This window comes from Chrysemys picta, chromosome 8 (assembly GCF_011386835.1).
Source record: "Chrysemys picta bellii isolate R12L10 chromosome 8, ASM1138683v2, whole genome shotgun sequence".
Lineage (NCBI taxonomy): Eukaryota > Metazoa > Chordata > Testudines > Emydidae > Chrysemys > Chrysemys picta.
The window spans coordinates 77,433,393-77,453,183 of record NC_088798.1 but is presented as its reverse complement, the minus strand read 5'-3'; positions in this window follow the sequence as shown (position 1 = coordinate 77,453,183).

Genomic DNA, 19,791 nt, shown 5'->3' with positions numbered 1-19,791 from the left:
TTTCCAAGCTGAACAGTCCTGGCCTTTTTAATCCCTCCTCATATTGAAGCTGTTCCATACTCCTAATTATTTTTGTTGCCCTTCTCTGAACCTTTTCCAATTCTAATATATCTTATTTGAAATGGGGCAACCAGAACTGCATACAGTATTCAAGGTGAGGGCATACAATGGATTGTATTGTAGTGGCATTATAATTTTTTCTGTCTTTTTATCTAACCCAGGGGTGGGCAAACTTTTTGGCCCAAGGGCCACATCTGGGTTTGGAAATTGTATAGTGGGCCATGAATGCTGACAAAATTTGAGGGTTGGAGTGCAGGAGGGGGTGAGGGCTCCAGTTGGGGGTGTTGACTCTGGGGTGCAGGAGGAGGCTCCAGGCTGAGACTGAGGGGTTCAGAGGGCGGGATGGGGATCAGGGCTGGGGCAGGGGGTTGGGGCAACGGGAAGGGGTCAGGGTTGTAGGCTCCGGGCGGCACTTACCACTGCCCCATCTGCAGGCGCCATCCCTGCAGCTCTCATTGGCCACGGTTGCCAGCCAATGGGAGCTGTGGGAGCCGCGCGGAGCGGGGCAAGCCCTGGACTTCGCTCCCCTGCAGGAGCTTGAGGACCTGATTAAAATGTCTGAAGGGCCGGATGCGGCCTCCGGGCTTAGTTTGCCTACCCCAATCTAATCCTTTCCTAAAAAAAAAAGTGGTCCGGGTAACTACAAGCCTGTCAGTATGACATCTGTAGTATGCAAGGTCTTGTGAAAAAAATTTGAAGGAGAAAGTAGTTAAGGACATTGAGGTCAATGGTAATTGGGACAAAATACAACATAGTTTTACAAAAGGTAGATCATGCCAAACCAACCTGATCTCCCTTTTTGAGAAAGTAACAGATTTTTTTAGATAAAGGAAACACAGTGAATGTAATTTACCTCGATTTCAGTAAGGCATTTGATACAGTTCCACATGGGGAATTAGTTAAATTGGAAAAGATGGGGATCAATATGAAAATTGAAAGGTGGATAAGGAACTGATTAAAGGGGAGACTACAACGGGTCATACTGAAAGGTGAATTGTCAGGCTGGAGGGAGGTTACTAGTGGAGTTCCTCAGGGATCAGTTTTGGGACCAATCTTATTTAATCTTTTTATTACTGACTTTGGCACAAAAAGTGGGAATGTGCTAATAAAATCTGCGGATGACACAAAGCTGGGAGGTATTGCCAATACAGAGAAGGACTGGGATATCATACAGAAAGATCTGGATGACCGTGTAAACCAGAGTAATAGTAATAGGATGAAATTTAATAGTGAAAAGTGCAAGGTCATGCATTTAGGGATTAATAACAAGAATTTTTGTTATAAGCTGGGGACTCATCAGTTAGAAGTAACAGAGGAAGAGAAGGACCTCGGAGTATTGGTTGATCTCAGGATGACTATGAGCCGCCAATGTGATATGGCCATGAAAAAAGCTAATGCGCTCTTGGGATGCATTAGGCAAGGTCTTTCCAGTAGAGAGAAGATGTTAGTACCGTTAGACAAGGCACTGGTGAGACCTCATCTGGAATACTGTGTGTAGTTCTGGTCTCCCATGTTTAAGAAGGATGAATTCAAACTGGAACAGGTACAGAGAAGGGCTACTAGGATGATCCGAGGAATGGAAAACCTGTCTTATGAAAGGAGATTCAAAGAGCTCGGCTTGTTCAGCCTAACCAAAAGAAGGCTGAGGAGAGATATGATTGCTCTCTATAAATATATCAGAGGGATGAATACCAGGGAGGGAGGGGAATTATTTAAGCTCAGTATCAATGTGGACACAAGAACAAATGGATATAAACTGGCCATCAGGAAGTTTAGACTTGAAATTAGACAAAGGTTTCTAACCATCAGAGGAGTGAAGTTTTGGAACAACCTTCCAAGGGGAGCAGTGGGGGCAAAAGACATATCTGGCTTCAAGACTAAGCTTGATAAGTTTATGGAAGGGATGGTATGATGGGATAGCCTAATTTTGGCAATTAATTGATCTTTGACTATTAGCAGTAAATACGCCCAATGGCCTGTGATAGGATATTAGATGGAATGGGATCTGAGTTACTACAGAGAATTCTTTCCTGGGTGTCTGGCTGGTGAGTCTTGCCCACATGCTCAGGATTTAGCTGATCGCCATATTTGGGGTTGGGAAGGAATTTTCCTCCAGGACAGAATGGCAGAGGCCCTGGGGGTTTTTCGCCTTCCTCTGCAGCATGGGACACAGGTCACTTGCTGGAGGATTCTCTTCACCTTGAAGTCTTTAAACCATGATTTGAGGACTTCAATGGCTCAGACATAGGTTAGGGGTTTGTTCTGGGAGTGGGTGGTTAATATTCTGTAGCCTGTGTTGTGCAAGAGGTCAGACTAGATGATAATATTGGTCCCTTCTGACCTTAAAGTCTATGACTCTAATGACTCCTAACATTGTTAGCTTGTTTGACTGCTGCTGCACATAGAACAGATGTTTTCAGAGAACTATTCACAAGACTCCAAGATCTCTTTCTTGAATGGTTACAGCTAAATTAGACCCTATCATTTTCTAGGTCGAGTTGGGATTATGTTTTCCAATGTGTATTACTTTGCATTTATCAACATTGAATTTCATCTGCCATTTTCTTGCCCAGTCACCCAGTTTTTGAGATCCTTTTGTAACTCTTTGCAATCTGCTTTGGATTATCTTGAGCAATTTTGTATTGTCTAGAATTTTTGCCACCTCACTGAATATGAATATGTTGAACAGCACACATCCCAGTACATACAGATCCTTGGGGGACTGTGGTGTGACGGGTTTGGTCACAGAGACTCCCCTCCAGACTGTCATTCGATGAGCTGGAATACCACTGAGAACAACCCTCCTGCCAGAACACGCACCCCTCCATTCCTGTCTTGCTGAGTTAGACACTCCAGTCAGCTCCAGCACAGACCCAGAGATTGGGCCACACCTCTCTGCAGTTCACCGAAACTGAGATTCACTCAGCCCAGGGGCTTCTCAGTTAACAGGGACTTTCCCAGCACCCAGTTTTCAGTCTTTCTGGGAGCCTGAACCCCAAATAAATCCATCTTACTCTGTATAAAGCTTATACAGGGTAAATTCATAAATTGCCCACCCTCTAGAACACTGATAGAGAGATATGCACAGCTGTTTGCTCCTCCAGGTATTAATCACTTAATTAATAAAAACCCAATTAATCTGGGTTTATTAATGAACAAAAGTGATTTTATCAAGTATAAAAAGTAGAATTAAAGTGGTTTCAAGTAATAACAGACAGAACTAAGTAAGCCACCAAGCAAAATAAAGCAAAAACACGCAAATCTAATCCTAATACATTAAGAAACTGATTACAGGTAATATCTCACCCTCAGAAATGTTCCAATAAGCTTCTTTCACAGATTAGACTCCTTCCTAGTCTGGGCCCAATCCTTTCCCCTGGTACAGTCTTTGTTAGTTCCAGCAGCTATCTCAGGTGGTAAGCAGGAGTTTTCTCATGACTGTCAGCCCCCTTTGTCCTGCTCCACCCCGTTTTATAACTTTGGCACAAGGTGGGGATTTTTGTCTGTGCTTGTCCCCAATCCCACCTTCTAAATGGGAAAGTACCAGATTTAAGATAGATTTCATTATCAGGTGACATGGTCATGTAAGACCCCTAGTCTCTATTCCCCATGGGCTGGCCCAAATGTTCACAGGAAGGTTGTCAAGTAACTAAGGCCATTTAGAACTGATTGTTTCTGGAGCACCCTTAATGCCTTCCACTTAATATGTTTACATCAGTGATACAAATTTATATCTTATTCTCCTAACTCCAGATATAAAAATAATACATGCGAACAAATAAGATGAGTGCATTTAGTAGATTACAAGCTTTCTAATGACACCCTACACGTGGTATTTAGTGTAAAGCATATTCCAGTTGTCATACTCATAAGCATATTTCCATAAATCATATGGAGTGCAACATTACATGTGCTATTTATCCCTCTCTGGTATGAAAACTGACCATTTATTCCTACCCTTTGTTTCCAGTCTTTTATTATCAATTACCAGTCCATTAGAGGACCTTCCCTCTTATCCCATGACTGCTTAGTTTGCTTAAGAGCATTTGGAGAGGGACCTGTGAAAGGCTTTCTGAAAGTCCAAGTGCACTATGTCCACTGGAGCACCCTTGAACACATGCTTGTCAACCCCCTCAAAAAATTCTAATAGATTGGTGTGGCACAATTTCCGTTGACTAAAGCAGTATTGACTCTTCACCAAAAAATCCATGTCCATTTATGTGTCTAATAATTCTAATCTTTACTATAGTTTCAACCAATTTGCCTGAAGTTGAGTTTACTAGCTTGTAATTGCCAGGATCCTTGGAGCCTTCTTTAAAAAAAATGGTGTTACATTATCTGTCTGCCAGTCATCTGGTACAGAGGCTGATTTAAGCAATAGACTACATACCACAGTTAGTAGTTCTGCCTTTTCATATTTGAGTTCCTTCTGACCTTTCAGGTGAATACCATCTGGTTCTGGTGACATATTACTGTTTAATTTATCATTTTTTTCCAAAACCTCCTCTATTGATACCTCAATCTGGGACAGTTCCTCATATTTATCACCTAAAAAGAATGGCTGAGCTGTGGGAATCTCCCTTACATCCTCTACAGTGAAGACATATGCAAAGAATTCATTTAGATTCTCTACAATGTCCTTGTCTTCCTTGAGTGCTCCTTTAGCACCTTAATCTCCGAGTGGCCCGACTGACTCTGACAGGCTTCCTCCTTCTGATGTAGCTAAAAATAAATCCTGTTAGTTTTTCTGTCTTCTTCTAGTTACTCTTCAAATTCTTTTTGGCCTGCCTCATTATATTTCTATACTTGACTTGCAAGAATTTATGCTCCTTTCTATTTTCCTCAGTAGGATTTGACTTCCATCTTTTAAAGGACGCCTTTTTGCCTGTAACCACCTCTTTTACTCTGTTGTTTACCCGTGATGCCATTTTTTTAGTCCTCTTAGTGTTTTATTTTGTTTTTTATTTGGGGTAGACATATAGTTTGAGCCTCTATTATGGTGTTTTTAAATAGTTTCCATGGAGCTTGCAGCCACTTCACTCTTATGACTTTGCCTTTCGTTTTTCATTTAGCTAGCTTCATCGTTTTTATGTAGTTCCCCTTTTTGAAGTTAAATGCTACTGTGGTGGGTTTCTTTGGTAGTTTCCCCCCCTACAAGGATGTTAAATTTGTCTATCTGAACCAAATGCTCCTCCATGTATCAGCTTTCCCTCAGTCCTTAATTACAAACTCCTCTATGACCTTTTTAATTTTACAGCCAGCAGTCTGGTTCCATTTTGATTTAGGTGGAGCCCATCCTTACTGTATAGGCTCCTCTTTTCCCAAAAGGTTCCCCAGTTCCTAATAAATCTAAATCCCTCCTCCCAACACCATCAGCTCATCCATACATTGAGCCCTGCAGTTCTGTCTATCTGTCTGGCCCTAAGCATGGAACTGGAAGCATTTCAGAGAATGCTACCATGGAGATCCTGGCCTTTAATCTCTTACCCAGCAGCCTTAATTTGGCCTCCAGGATCTCTTTCCTACCTTCCCTGTCATTGGTACCAACATGTACCACAGCCACCGGCTCCTCCCCAGCACTGCACACAAATCTATCCAGATGTCTTGAGAGATCCACAACCTTTGAACCCAGCAGGCAATTCACCAGGTGGTTCTCCCAGTCACCACAAACACAACTATCTATATTTCTAATAAATGAACCCTCACTGCTATTACCTGTCTCTTCTGTGAGAGTTGGGTGCCTAATTCCCTCATGCTCTTTTCAAAATCCTGGTCTGGCGGATGGAGAAGAGGTCCATGTGATCGGATATACATTCTAATCACCAGCTGCCTCATGTCATTTATCATCAAATGCCCCACATTGCTGTGTTCTTATCTATATGTCTCATCTATATGTACATCATAGGAGGAGTATAGGTGAAGCAAGACTTATTGTAGCTGAGGCCTGGCCTGACATGAGTAATTAACACATGGAAGGATGCCTCACATTTTGGAAGATAGAATTAGGAACATAAATGAACCACCAGGTTGAAAGCAGAATGTTTGTGCTAAATAAGAAGTAAATGGGTCAGTAGGCTAAGAAGACAGAATGTCTGAGACAGCTAAGATAAGAGGGAGAACACCCAGGGAACTATTTACTATGAACTAGGTAACAAGGGACAAAATAAGTTAGGAATGTAGAGATGAGGTAAAGAGGAATTTGAACCATGGTCAGTGTGTGGACAGCACATGCTGCACAGGGATTGGTCCCTGCAAAGCAACCATGCCAATCCAAGAATGTGTGATGCAATGTATAATAAATGCAATGAGATGTGTAATGCATATAAAGGAAGAAGGTTTCTGTTTAACTTTGGAGCTGTGATGTACCCTGTATCCATCCCCCCTGGATCTGAGTCTGATCAACTCAGCTAGCACTGTTGTGTGCTAAATAAAGACACCTGAGTGACAAAGGCTGGAGTCGAACTGAGTTCTTGGGAAGCAGAGTAGAAAGAGGTCTCGGAGGGACTCACAACACTTATACGAATCCATTCTGGTGATAGGAAAGTATCAGAAAATGATTTGGAATTGTAATCAAGGAATATTTCTACCATGAGGTGAAGGAAAAGTATTTAGTGAGGGGAAAATCCCTATAGAATAACCTAACTGTACAAAGATCTGCAATTTGAAATAATGCAGTGGGCCACTAATGCCTGTGATTACTGCTCCAGACCCACTACAAACAAACATACAGAATAGATCCCTTCCAAATGGCATAGGTGGCAATTCTTTGGCATACTGTTTTTTATTATTATTCTAGCTATGCATTTTATAAACTTGTCAAAATCAGCAACACATGTCAAGAATAGGAAAGAATAAAGAATTTAAACATCAGATATATTCCATATTCCCAATCGCCAGAATGTTACTTTCCTGACACAGCGCCCTCCAAAACATAGTTTTGTATTAAGAAGATACTAGAAGGCATTTTTCAAACTATTCAGATGGTCCAATTCAGATCTTACATATACTGGTTTTACACTAATGTAACTCTATTGACCTTAACAGAGTTCCTTCCAAGTTATGCTGGTGTCAGATCAGAATCCAGCTCCAGGAGTCCAGAGACTGGTGTAAAACTGATGAGGGCAATAGAAGTGTTTGTGAACAGACACCATTCCTACAGAGCCTGCTTCTGAGACCTTTTCTCATGTTAATTAGCGTCTAAGGGGTCTCATTGACTGCAGTGTGAGCAGTCAGGAACCAGGTACTACTCAGCATGAGTGATGGTATCAGGAGGTTGCCTGTAGCAAATCCGCTCTGCTGTGCAGGGTGAGATGGCATGCTGGTAAACATGCACCTTGTCTCCCACCCTTCCTACTGCCAGCAGAACTGAACTGGAGCAGGAAAACTGACTCTTTCCTAGTGTAGACAAGGCTGATGTGTCTGTCCCTCAGATTTCCCATCTGTAAATTGGGAATAAAATGTCACATCCAGTTCAGTAAAGCACTCTGAGATCCTTGAATTAGGAAAGAGCAAGGAGCATTCTCGACTCCCATGGGCTTCAACGGGATTATTCATGTGCTTACAGTGAAGCATGTACTTAAGTGCTTTGCTGGACTGGGTCAAAGTGCTCCACAGCTTGCCAAAGCAAACCTTAATTTGTGTGTGTCTAAATATCCCACCTGTACAATGGCAATCATAATATTTTTGTTCTCTCACCCTTTGTCTAAGCCACAATCTTGCAATGACTAATGCATGTGCTTGGTTTGAAGCACATGCCTAGCTCCATTGAATCCACTAACTGTAATCACAGGCATAAATCTTTGCTAGAGTGGGATTTAAGATTACAAGACCTTTGGGGCAGGGATTGCTTCCTCTCTACGTGTTTGTACATGCCCTGCACAATGGGGCCTGATCTTCATTAGTGCCTCTCAGTGCTATCATTATAAGAAAAAAAAGAGGAAGAAATATTATTAACAATAATTTCCAGGAGGTGTATGGTACCTTGCAAGTTCACACCCTTAATGCAAAGAAACCATGTCATGCTTTGGCCTCTTTTATTGCTCCTTTGTTTAGTAAAGAATAAAGACGTTCCTTGCCATCCTGACACTGGCCACACTAGCTCTCCCTTATGTTTCAGTCCTCCAGGGTACAGTGTACCTTAATAGCTGTAACTGCTTCTCTTCATTTTTCCATTTTGCTCCTTAAATGCCCCTTACCATTCCCATTCGGTCTCCTTATAAATCCCTCTGACAACACTACAGTCACTTGCTCCCTGTGATTTTTTAGAGCTCTGTTTTCATTCACAATTAACTTTAACAACTTATCACTCATTCACCTTGGTTTTCAAGTTTTATGTTTAGTCTTACATAATGATAAATACACTCCCCCTGAGCCAGCTCCGTCACCTCTTTAAAGCTCAGCCAGTTTTCCTTTTGAGGGCCATTTTCTAATAAACATTGCCAGCCTATTCCACCTAATATGTTCTTCATTTCATCAAACCGGGGCTTTTTAAAGTTGAATGTACCTGTATTTGTACCAAAAAGCCCTCCAATGGTTGAACATGGACCCTCATTACAACGTGATTGCTATTTCTCCAATTACTCTCAGTGGTCATCTCATTCACCATATCTCTTGGATGTGACGAAGTGAAATCTAAAATATTATCTCTTCTAGTTGCCTCTAAAGCGGTCTACCCTGGTGAATTCTAGCATACTAAACAACACTAATAAGCCCTAACGCACACAGGATATGTCCACACTGCAGCTGGGAGGGTGCTTTGCAGCGTGGGTAGACAGACACGCTAGCTCTGCTGAAGCTAGCATGCTAAAATTAGCAGTGTGGCCCCAGCAGCACAGGAGGCAGCTTAGATAGCTGCCCAAGTGCAAACCTGACCAACCCCCTAGGTATATACTTGGGTGGCTAGTCCAAACTGTTGCCCCTGCCGCCATGGCCACACTGTTGTTTTAGTGCACTAGCTCATGTGAAGCTAGTGTGTGTCTATCTACCCATGTTGCGAAGCACCCGCCTAGCTGTAGTGTAGACATACCCCCAAATGTCTACATACAAATATGGTACTACCTTCTAAGGGTACGTTTACACTGCAAGTGAAGATGAGATTGCAACGTAAGTAGGTATACCCAGCTTGCTTTAGTCTAGCTAGCACAGGTAACAATAGCAGTGAAGTTGCAGCGGCATGGGCTCCAGCACAAGCTAGCAACCCGAGTACATAGCCCATGCCACCATGTCTACATTATTGTTGTTACTCGTGCTAGCTAGATTAAAGCTAGCAGTGGTATGCCTTCAATCACACCTTCACTTGCAGCATGGACTTACCCTAAGGGAGACTTTATACAATTTATGTTAGCTCTGCTGCAAGCTAGTCTAACTAAACATAGTTCTTAGGCCATGCTAACTTGTAAGGTTACGGTGCTAGTATAGATGAGCAGCACTGACAAATCCATCTCACATAGTACAATTAGGTACTCCCACCACTGTCCCACAATGCACTGGTCACTCCTCCAAATCCTCCAAAAGCCTTTACCTGATGGGAGAAGTTCCTAGCAGGCAACATGCTAGTATCGCTTTACTACATGCTATGTGGGGGCATGGGGTGAATGCAGGGAACTTAGTACTGATAGGCTGAGAAAGAGCCAGCATGAGCTCCTATCCTCATCTCCCAATCCAGCAGAAAAATAGTCCCTGGAGAAGCCAGAGCTACTCTCTCCTCATGCAACAGGCAACCAGAGGGGGAGCAGTGGAACAGGAAGGGGAGTTGCTCAGGGTGCTCCCCGCCTAGATCACAGCTGCTCTGGGGCGGTAGGGCTTGCAGTGGGAGTCAGTTGGGGTAGGGGTGTGGTAGGGATGATCCACAGGGCACAGTTCAAATTCATGTGCCACCGAGTTACTGTGCTGGCTGGCGAGTGGGTGTTTCTTGGCACACCCACTGACAGATCTTGACGTGTAGGGTTCCTCCCACCAGAGGGGAAGGACCCTGTCCCAGGAAATAATTCCATGGGGAAGGTTAAGAATGTGTCTTCCTTTCTTTGGGAGAGGGGGAAACTGGTTGGTAAAAGCAACAAGGGAGCTGTCTCAGTAGCCTCTAGGTGGTTCTGTGGTTTGCTGAGCTCGTGCCTGCATCGTTCTTCTGGTGAACATGCCTGCATGTGCTACCCCACCAATACAAACAGATCACATAACACTGAAATACAACATTTCTTCTTCACTCAGTCACCCTGGAAGGCCACAATTTAGAGCCAGTTGGACACTGCTGGTGTAGATGCCATGTAAGAGGCCAGTACTACCATTCTAATTAAACATGGTATGATTCTCCAATGTAGACAAGGCCTCACACACACACACACACGGATCCCCTAGAAATTAACAGAATACCTCACCCTTTTTATCACTGTGTGTATGAATCTCCCAGTCAACCTGTGCCAGATGGAGATCTCCGATTTCCACCATCACTGCAGCTACTACCTATCTTCTCTTGCATCTCAGGGGAATGCCTCCATCTTGCTTTGAAGTGATAACTGTACTTTAAAGAGAAATCCATGAGAAATCTCAAAAGGCATTATCCATTTTGAGGGACAGGCTGATGTTTACTCTTTCTTCTTCTTATACCTAAGGGATCTGGTTGTGGCCAAAGCCGTTCCATAACAGAATTAATATATGAACCAGCTCAGTAACTGAAGCCAAAAGAGTTCAGCAAGTACCTTATCTAGACTTACCAAGGACATGAAGAGTTCTCCAGCTTGTAAAATTAAGTAACTGGTGAGGAAAAAAAAATTAAATTTTGCACCGTACAGACCAATTTACAGCAAAGGAGAAAAAAATTAGGGTCCAATTGTGATCTCACTTAGACTGGTGTGTGTCTGGAGTAATGCCGCTGAGGTAGTCAAGTTACTCTATAGGTACCACTGGTGCAGAGGGGATGAAAATCAGATCCTTACCCTTGCTATGCCTCATTCTGCAATCTCCATCTGTAAAATAAGGCAACAAAAAGAAGAAAGATGTCCTTGAGGTTAAGGCACCGGAATGGACTCAGGAGATCCGGATTCTCTTCCGGACACTCTAGCAGACTTCCTCAGCAACCTTGGTCAAGTCACTTGTTCCATGACTGTACAATTTGGACCATGATAGCATTTTAAAAGAGCCATATCCTCAGCAGGTGTAAACCACCATAGTTTCACTGAGCTCAACAGACCAAGTTATACCAGCTGAAGAGCTGGGCCATCTTACTTATCTACCTTATAGGGTGTGGTGCGGATTATTCAGCAAATGGTTTGACAATGTAAAGAGCTATATAAGGGCTAAGTATTATTACTATTTTGGTAAAAAATTGTCTAATTTAATACAAAGGCAAAGAAGCAAAAGGTGTGTCTAATGACAGCACTGTATGCCAATCAAATAGAAAAATCTAACAGATCACAAAACATATCACGTGTATGTTCTAAAGCACAGAGAGAGGTCTCCATAGGGAAACTGAAGGAGTCGTCTTAAACCAAATTGGGTTTGATTCTAGCAATCATTAGTTTCACTAGGAGATCAGGGTGCTCTGCATGTATTGGGAGGAATCTTGCAGGATTGGCTCTTTATCACCTTTTATTTCCTAAGGCATTCTATGCTGCATTTCACACTTACAGTTACAAAGCAGCGTGTTGGTTACTTGTGACTGACAATTGGAGCTAAAGTGATTTCCAAAGAGCCAGATCCTTGTTATATCAATTTATACCAGCTAAGGATCTGGCCCCAAAAGGTAGGGTGGAGCACGGGGCAAGTACAGAAATGGTCCATGCTTTATCATTGAAATTTTAAAATAAATTTGCTGCAACTGGAAAAACATGAATTTGCTTAAACTGTATGAAAAGAGCATGTCCCGTTCTGTGTCTGTTTTGTAACAAATGAGAGTCCTGGCAGGAACATTCACTGAAACAGTGGGTTTAAGTAACTGTTAAATACACTCCAAAAAAGTGAGTTTTATACCAGATATTCACACTGGATACATTATTCTAAGAGTAACGCTCTTCTAATTGGGTAGGCGAACCATTCCATGTCACCCATATATGTCCAACCAAAGCAGCTTCAGTACTGAAAACTCACAGTGAATTTTCTGCAAACAAGCTCCAGATGAAGAACTATTTGCAGCAATTACTCAGCGAATGACATTCAGTAACACATGCATTGCGAAAATGGTGATCCATCTTCAGACAATTCACAATCAGACAAAGAGGCAAAATACATCAATTAAATGACCCATTCTGCATTACTCACCCCGATCTAGTAGCAAAGCTAAATCCAGCTCAGTCCCTAAGGCTATGAGGGATTCTGTTGAACTTTCATAATGTTCTGAAGCAGAAGAAAAGACTGACTTGGCAGATGGTGCAATGAGATCAGTGAGCTACAGTGCATTCTTCTGCTTAGAAGTTATACAGACACTAATGTGCTGGGAGAGGCAGCATGTCTGTTGCCCAGAGCACAAGGTGATGGTTTCACCTGTTAGCCCAGCCTTGCCCTCTATGAATTTGCTGCTATCAGCCCCAGAGCCCCCTAGTCCTTGAGCGTCAAGAGCACAGATACAAAGATTTAACCCATGCACTGGCATGACAGGAAAGGAAAGCTCCTTGTACCTATAACCCACTACCCTTTGCATAGCCAAACAAGCCTAGGTTCCAAGTCCGACAGATTTATGTTTTAGCAACGGGCATTGCATTGAGCAGTTCAGGTATTAAAATAATTCCCTCTGCAAGGAAAAATGAGGGTTAAATTAAGAAAGTGAAGATTAAGAAAGAATCACTGAGGGCCTTGCACACGTCACCATGTACCTAACTCAATCCTCCAGAACAGTTCGGTCCCCAGCAGCTTAATATTTGGGAGACATAGTACCTCCCTAATGCTGTTCAGGACTGTGGTACCTTTTCCTTCATCCTGCACTTTCTGTCCATTGTCTGAGCTCACTAACTTCTGCACCAATCAGGATTTCAACCATCAGTCAATTTATTCATATTATAATTTTATTCACTGGATAAAATATTTTTTCAGGTTAGGTAAGGGCTCATTCATCATTATGAACATCATCAATGTAAACTTTCATGCATTTGTTAGTGCATGTATGCATCCGAAGAAGTGGGCTGTAGTCCACGAAAGCTTATGCTCTAATAAATTTGTTAGTCTCTAAGGTGCCACAAGTACTCCTGTTCTTTTTGCGGATACAGACTAACACGGCTGCTACTCTGAAACCTGTCATTATGCAAGGCACTGCATTTAGCCATATGGAGTGGAAATCCATCAACCTCATGAGCTATATGCATCCGAAGAAGTGGGCTGTAGTCCACGAAAGCTTATGCTCTAATAAATTTGTTAGTCTCTAAGGTGCCACAAGTACTCCTGTTCTTTTTGCTGTGTGGGGCTGATAGTAAATCCTGACATTATAATGGAGACATCTGGATATTGACTTGTCTGTCCTGTAAAGAGCCCTAAACAAATTTTTTAAAAGTTTCCAAAATAAAATTTAGTATGTTTTGCAAGGGATAATTGTTATGATAGATGTACATATATGCACAGAGATTTACAGATTTTGTGCCTGCCCCAAAGAGATTACAGGCTAACGACGAAAAGACAAACATCCAATTTTTGCTCCTGTACAAGTTGTGGATGTACCATTCAATCCCACAAATGCTACAATTAATTTTTTTCATAGTTGTTGCGAAGGTAGAGTCACCCCAGGGCCTTGTCTTGTAGAAATTAAGATCCAAATGTGGATACCCTTATACTGTGAATTCCCTGGGAATCTCTAGAAGAATAATGGTCTACTCAGTGTGAGTATCAGAATCCGGACCTATCTGTATGATTACAGTGGTCTCCACTGTGTGACATGATATGAAGTGACAGCATGTTATGGGTCTAGATGAAAATAAGTCAGTTGTTTTAATTGATAACTGCATATGAACATATGTCCCCAGAAGTATAGTTAGAGGGCTTGTGTCTTTAATTTGAACCATGAACCTTTGCAAGCAAAACCATTATGCACATGAAACCTCTGTATCCAATTGTGTCTTATTAAAACTACATGGAGTCACAGTTTGGACGCTACACGTTATATATTGCACTCTGTAATAACCTTTTATAGCATATAGTGTATATAATGCCTGCATCTGTAACTTTCACTCTATGCATCCAAAGAAGTGAGGTTTTTACTCACGAAAGCTTATGCCCAAATAAATCTGTTAGTCTTTAAGGTGCCACCAGACTCCTTGTTGTTTTTGTAGATACAGACTAACACGGCTACCCCCTGATACTTTTATAGCATGTTAGTTGGACTGATCTGGAACATTGATCCTGCTTCAATCCATAATGTTTGCCCTACAGCAAAGCAAAACCAAAAAAAACCTAGGGATTAATACCAAAAAATGTATGGTTTCATCCAGACCCAATAGTTTCACTTTGACCTTGGACCTGGGTTTTAGGGTTCATTATTTTCTTTTTCTAACTTGTTTAAATCGTCAACATACAAAGTGCACAAGGAAAATTATCCCTGTGAGTACAGAAAATGGAAGGTACTATAGTTGGTATGGTCAGTAATGGAAAGCAATATGCTTGGATCTCTTTCCAATGGAAACAAGCCGCAAAGAGCCTTCTATTGGTCCATGCGAGTTTTGCCTCGTTGTATGTATGGCAGAAGTACTGTATATTGTTAAGTTTGAATGGCACATTTTTTAATACTTCAGAAAGTTTTTCACCCTAACCAATTTTTGTTCCTTTGCCTTTCATATCTGAAAAATAGCAATCATGTTTCCAGAGACGTGTCTGGCCATGTCTTGCTTCCATTGGTCAGCTTTCCCATCAACATAATGTCTCATGTTCTCTCAAACCAGTCCTTAATGCTTTGGGCAACCTTCTTTTGCCAATGAGCAGCAGTTGTCCGCCAAGCTGTTTTTAAGTGAAAGAGCTCTAGAGTGTTCTAAATTAGAATGCAGCATTCCACTCCAGTTAGCACATCACGCTCCAAAGGAAATATGGTCTGCTTGTTTGGTGGCATGATCAGATGCCAAGTTCCCCATGCAAGCAACAAGGAAAACTGACTGGCTATACACAGGAAAATACAAAGCTGACTATACACAAAGTGCTGTCAAAGGTACAAAATAAATTAAAAAAAAAAACAGAAAAATTACTTCTCTCTAATTTAGTGTCTATCAGTCTGTAACAGATTCACCCAAGTTCTGTCACCAACGTAGTTTCTATGGGGGTCACTCACTCTTGCATCACAATATCGACTGGACAGCAACATGCAATATGTTACACTGATTCATTCCTCATTCTCACAATGTAACATGATTACAATACATGCATATCCATCCAATAGGTATTAATTTATCAAATGTTGACTGGATGGCAATAGATACATCAATATACAGGTGGTCTTGAGTAGCAATAATTAGGAAAAGAGGGTCTTTTCCCAACTATTGCTACTCAAGACCACCTGTATATGTTTTTTTTTCTCCCCCTCCACAGAAAATTTCTGCAAAAGATATTTTTTTCTTTTAAATCCACTGTGGCAAGGTACCTGATTTACTACTCCCATAAGGCAGTATTTCTAAATTAATTTTTCTTCAGGTGTTCAGTTTTTGGATGAAAAAATCTAAGTTTTCCATGGAAAGCAGACACTTGGTATCAAAAATTTAATTTGGTCTAAAGGCAAATTTTCCATCAAAAATAGTTTTGATGGAAAAAAATTTGACCAGGATTAGGCAGAGCAGATTTCCCAGTATAAGCCAGTAGAGATTTCTGTAGGATATGAAGGAAGATTCATTACTGCATGATCAGCAAGAGAAATTAAAATGCACGACAGTGTTAAAGGGGGATTGGGTGTTATGAAATTGTTATCTCAGGATCAACTAGAAATTATAGCACAGAAGAGAATTATTTCGAACACGATGTTCAGCAGAAGTCAATACCGTTCATTTACAAACAGAAGGAACTTGTTATATTGCAGTGTGAAATCCTGGCCAACAGTCATTTTTTTATGGTACTGATGAGAATCAGGAAGGGAATGTAGGGCTCATTAACAGGGTCCAGAGGATGATCATGGGTGTGACAAAATCACTAATTCCACAATGTTTTAGTCTGTTTTCTCCATCAAAATTGTACATGCCAGGGGTGTTGAAGCTGCTGAGTCGCATTTCTCTAGTAATTCTGAACAGGCACCTAGAGAGGAGAGGTCTCACTGAGAGGAGGTACATCAGTGTCCTACAACACAAAGTGTCACATCAGAGCTCTCGAGGGGAGGTGAAGAGGAGAAGATGAGGGGGAGGGAAAGAAATGAGCGGTAGAAAGAGAGACACGGGTGCAGGGGAGGAGAAAAGGGAAAAATGGAGAGGTGAAGGGGACTACAACCAGGATGAAGATTTTACAGGGAAGGAAGGTATGATCAGGTGTGACTGGGTTTTATTTGGAAGAATTGATCGGGTAGTGAAACTTACAGTATCTGGCCATGATATTTGGGGACTACTGTATTTCACGGACACTGTCCAAAAGATGCATTCGCTGCTTAAGTATGAAACCCAGGAACATCCATGGCCATTAATAATTTTTCATTCTCCCTTCAAATTGAGAGAGAGAGAGAGAGAGAGAGAGAGAGATGTTGCACTCTACATGATTTTATAAATATATGCTAATGAGTGAATATAATGTAACTGGAATATGCTTCATGCAAAGGTCTCTTGTAAGGTATCATTACAAAGCTTATAATCTACTGAGTGTGGTTATCCTATTTGTATAAATGTATCACTCTTGTATCTGAAACTAGAAATATAAAATATAACTCTGAGGGCCTATTGTAATTATGCAAAGTGTGGCCCTTTAATGGTGGTTTGGAATCTTGATGGCTCCCATCAACCAGGACAATTGACTGTGGATGGCTCTGTTTGCAGGCAAGCCTTCCTGTGAGTCAGTCTTTAACCTGGTGTCTTTCCATTGAGAAGGAGGGGGTGGGAACCCAGAGAAGGACAAAGGATTCCCGCCTTATGCAAAAGATATATAAATGGATGAAACAGAACAAAGGGGAGAGCCATCATGAGGAATCCCCAACTACCACCTGAGCTGGAACAAGAGCTATACCAGGAGAAAGAATTGTGCCCAGGCCTGGAAGGTGTCCAGTCTGAGGAAAATACTTACTGAAGCATCTCTAAGGGTGAGATTATCTGTATTCGGTTTGATTAGACATAGATTTGTGTGTTTTATTTTATTTTGCTTGGTGACTTACTTTGTTCTGTCTGTTACTACTTGGAACCACTTAAATCCTACTTTCTGTATTTAATAAAATCACTTTTTACTTATTAATTAACTCAGAGTATGTGTTAATACCTGGGTGGGCAAACAGCTGTGCATATCTCTCTATCTGTGTTATAGAGGGCAAACAATTTATGAGTTTACCCTGCATAAGGTCTATATAGGGTAAAACGGATTTATTTGGGTTTAGACCCCATTGGGAGTTGGGCATCTGAGTGTTAAAGACAAGAACGCTTCCGTTAGCTGCTTTCAGGTAAGCCTACAGCAGTTAGGGGATGTGGGTCTGGGTTTGCAGCAGGCTAGTGAGTCTGGCTCAAACCAGGCAAGGCACTGAAGTCTTAAGCTGACAGGGCAGGAAAGCAAGGGCAGAAGTAGTCTTGGCACATCAGTTGGCAGCCCCAAGGGGGGTTCTGTGATCCAGCCCGTCACAGAGAGATGTTGCCATCCTTATTCATGCCCTCATCTTTTTTCATTGACTTCATGAGTTTAGAGTATATTTTGACATTGTCTTCAGTGGGCTGTGGAACAAGCCCTCGGGTTTATAGCTTCATTGAAATCAATAGGACTGCTTGAGAATTCAGGTACTACTCATTGTGAGAAGGATGGTTGAATCGGGCTGTAAATGATTGGAGAGGGGAGCTATATGGGGCCCTAAACCTGTGAGATCTGTGCTCTGGTAGGTAATGCCATGCTGCTGTGTTGTTCCTTTTTATACACACCCTTCTGTTGTCTTTGAACTGAGCACAGCTCACCTCCTTCTAATTTCACTGGGAAACAAGTCTAACCCCAGAACAGGGACAGCCAGTGTGGGCTAGCATGTAGAGCACAGGACTGGGACTCAGAAAACTTTGTTTCTAGTCCTGGCTCGGCCAGCTGGGTACCTTATGTAAGTCATGTCATTGATCTGTGCCTCGGTTTCCCCATATGTAAAATGGGGATAATGATACTGACTTCCTGTGTAATGTACTTTGAGTTCTATGACAGAAAAGCTCTATATAAGAGCTACATATTATGACTTCCTGCTTTTTCACTTTGGATACAGTCCAACTCCCAGTGAAGTCTTCCAGTGGCTTTAATGGAAGCTAAATCAAACCTATGAACACTGGACCTGTTGGAGACACCTCCATACCGTGAGACAGATGCTCTTTAGTTTTCTACCTTGTTTTCTACAGGCATTTGTATAGCACCTTTCATGCTGAAGCCTCTTAAAAGGCTCGACTGGCTGGTAATCATATATCAATCATCCACCTGACCACATATGAAGTGACTCATAGCAACCATTTTGTACCAGCAACACTAGACAACTGCCTTTAGGATTGGAAGTAAGGAATGAGTTCTCCATCTGGAAGAGAAATATTTTAGGTTAGCAAAATACCTGCTGTGACAAAGCTTCAACCTTGTCTCAGTGGGTCTCGCGCTTCCAGGCTGATTATGCTAGCCTCAGAGGCTCACTGTGACCCTCCATGTAGCCCTTCTCTCTCTCGAGGCAAGAGTCACAGCCTACTGAGCCATTTTCATCACAAGCCAGTAAGGGAGATGGGAAGAAGCAACCCTCCCTTGCACAGTCTCTGTTGTTTCACAGTCTCTGTGATTAATTGGGGAGAGTGGGGGAGAAGGCGGGGGGTATGCCCGGGCCCACCCTCTACTCCGGGCTCCAGCCCAGGGACCCTAATAGTAGCAGCTATTGGTAGCTGACTTTTTGAAACAGGACAAGTACAATTCCCTGGGCCACTTCCCCACAGCAGCCCACACTTCCTCAACATCTACTTCACCCTTACCTCAGGGCCTCCTTCCTTGTGCTTGATAGGGTTTGTCCTGCCCAGTTTCTCCAGTAGCACAGATTCCTCCTACACCTCCTGACACACACCTCTAACTGACTAACTGGGAGGCTTTTAACTAGTTCCAGCCAGCCCTTGATTGTCTTCAGGTGTCCCAATCAACCTAACTGTCTCCACTGCTTTCTAGAAGGATCTTAATTGGCCCCAGGTGTCTTGATTAACCTGGAGCAACTACCATTTGGTTACCATGGTAACAGGGATTTGTTTAGCCTAGGGCTAACACACCTGTTTCTCATAGTCATCTGGCCTTGCCCCATCACACTGCACACATTTAGGGTGACCAGAGAGCAAGTGTGAAAAATAGGGACAGGGGGTGAGGGGGGGGGGGGAATAGGAGCCTATATAAGAAAAAGACCCAAAAATTGGGACTGTCCCTATAAAATTGTGACATCTGGTCACCCTACACACATTGGAATCTGGGCAAGACAATAAAGGGTATGTTCCTTACTCTTGAAAAGGATGTGCCCTGGGCTCATTTGTAACTAGAACTACAGATAGACTCAGTTTTGTGCCTCATCTTAAAGTCAGCACTTCCAGCAGCTTGGTGCCCCCAAAAGGGTGAGGCTTTAGTACTGACTCAGAAGGAAGAGGGATACTTACAGAACAACCAACCAACACCACCTAGGTG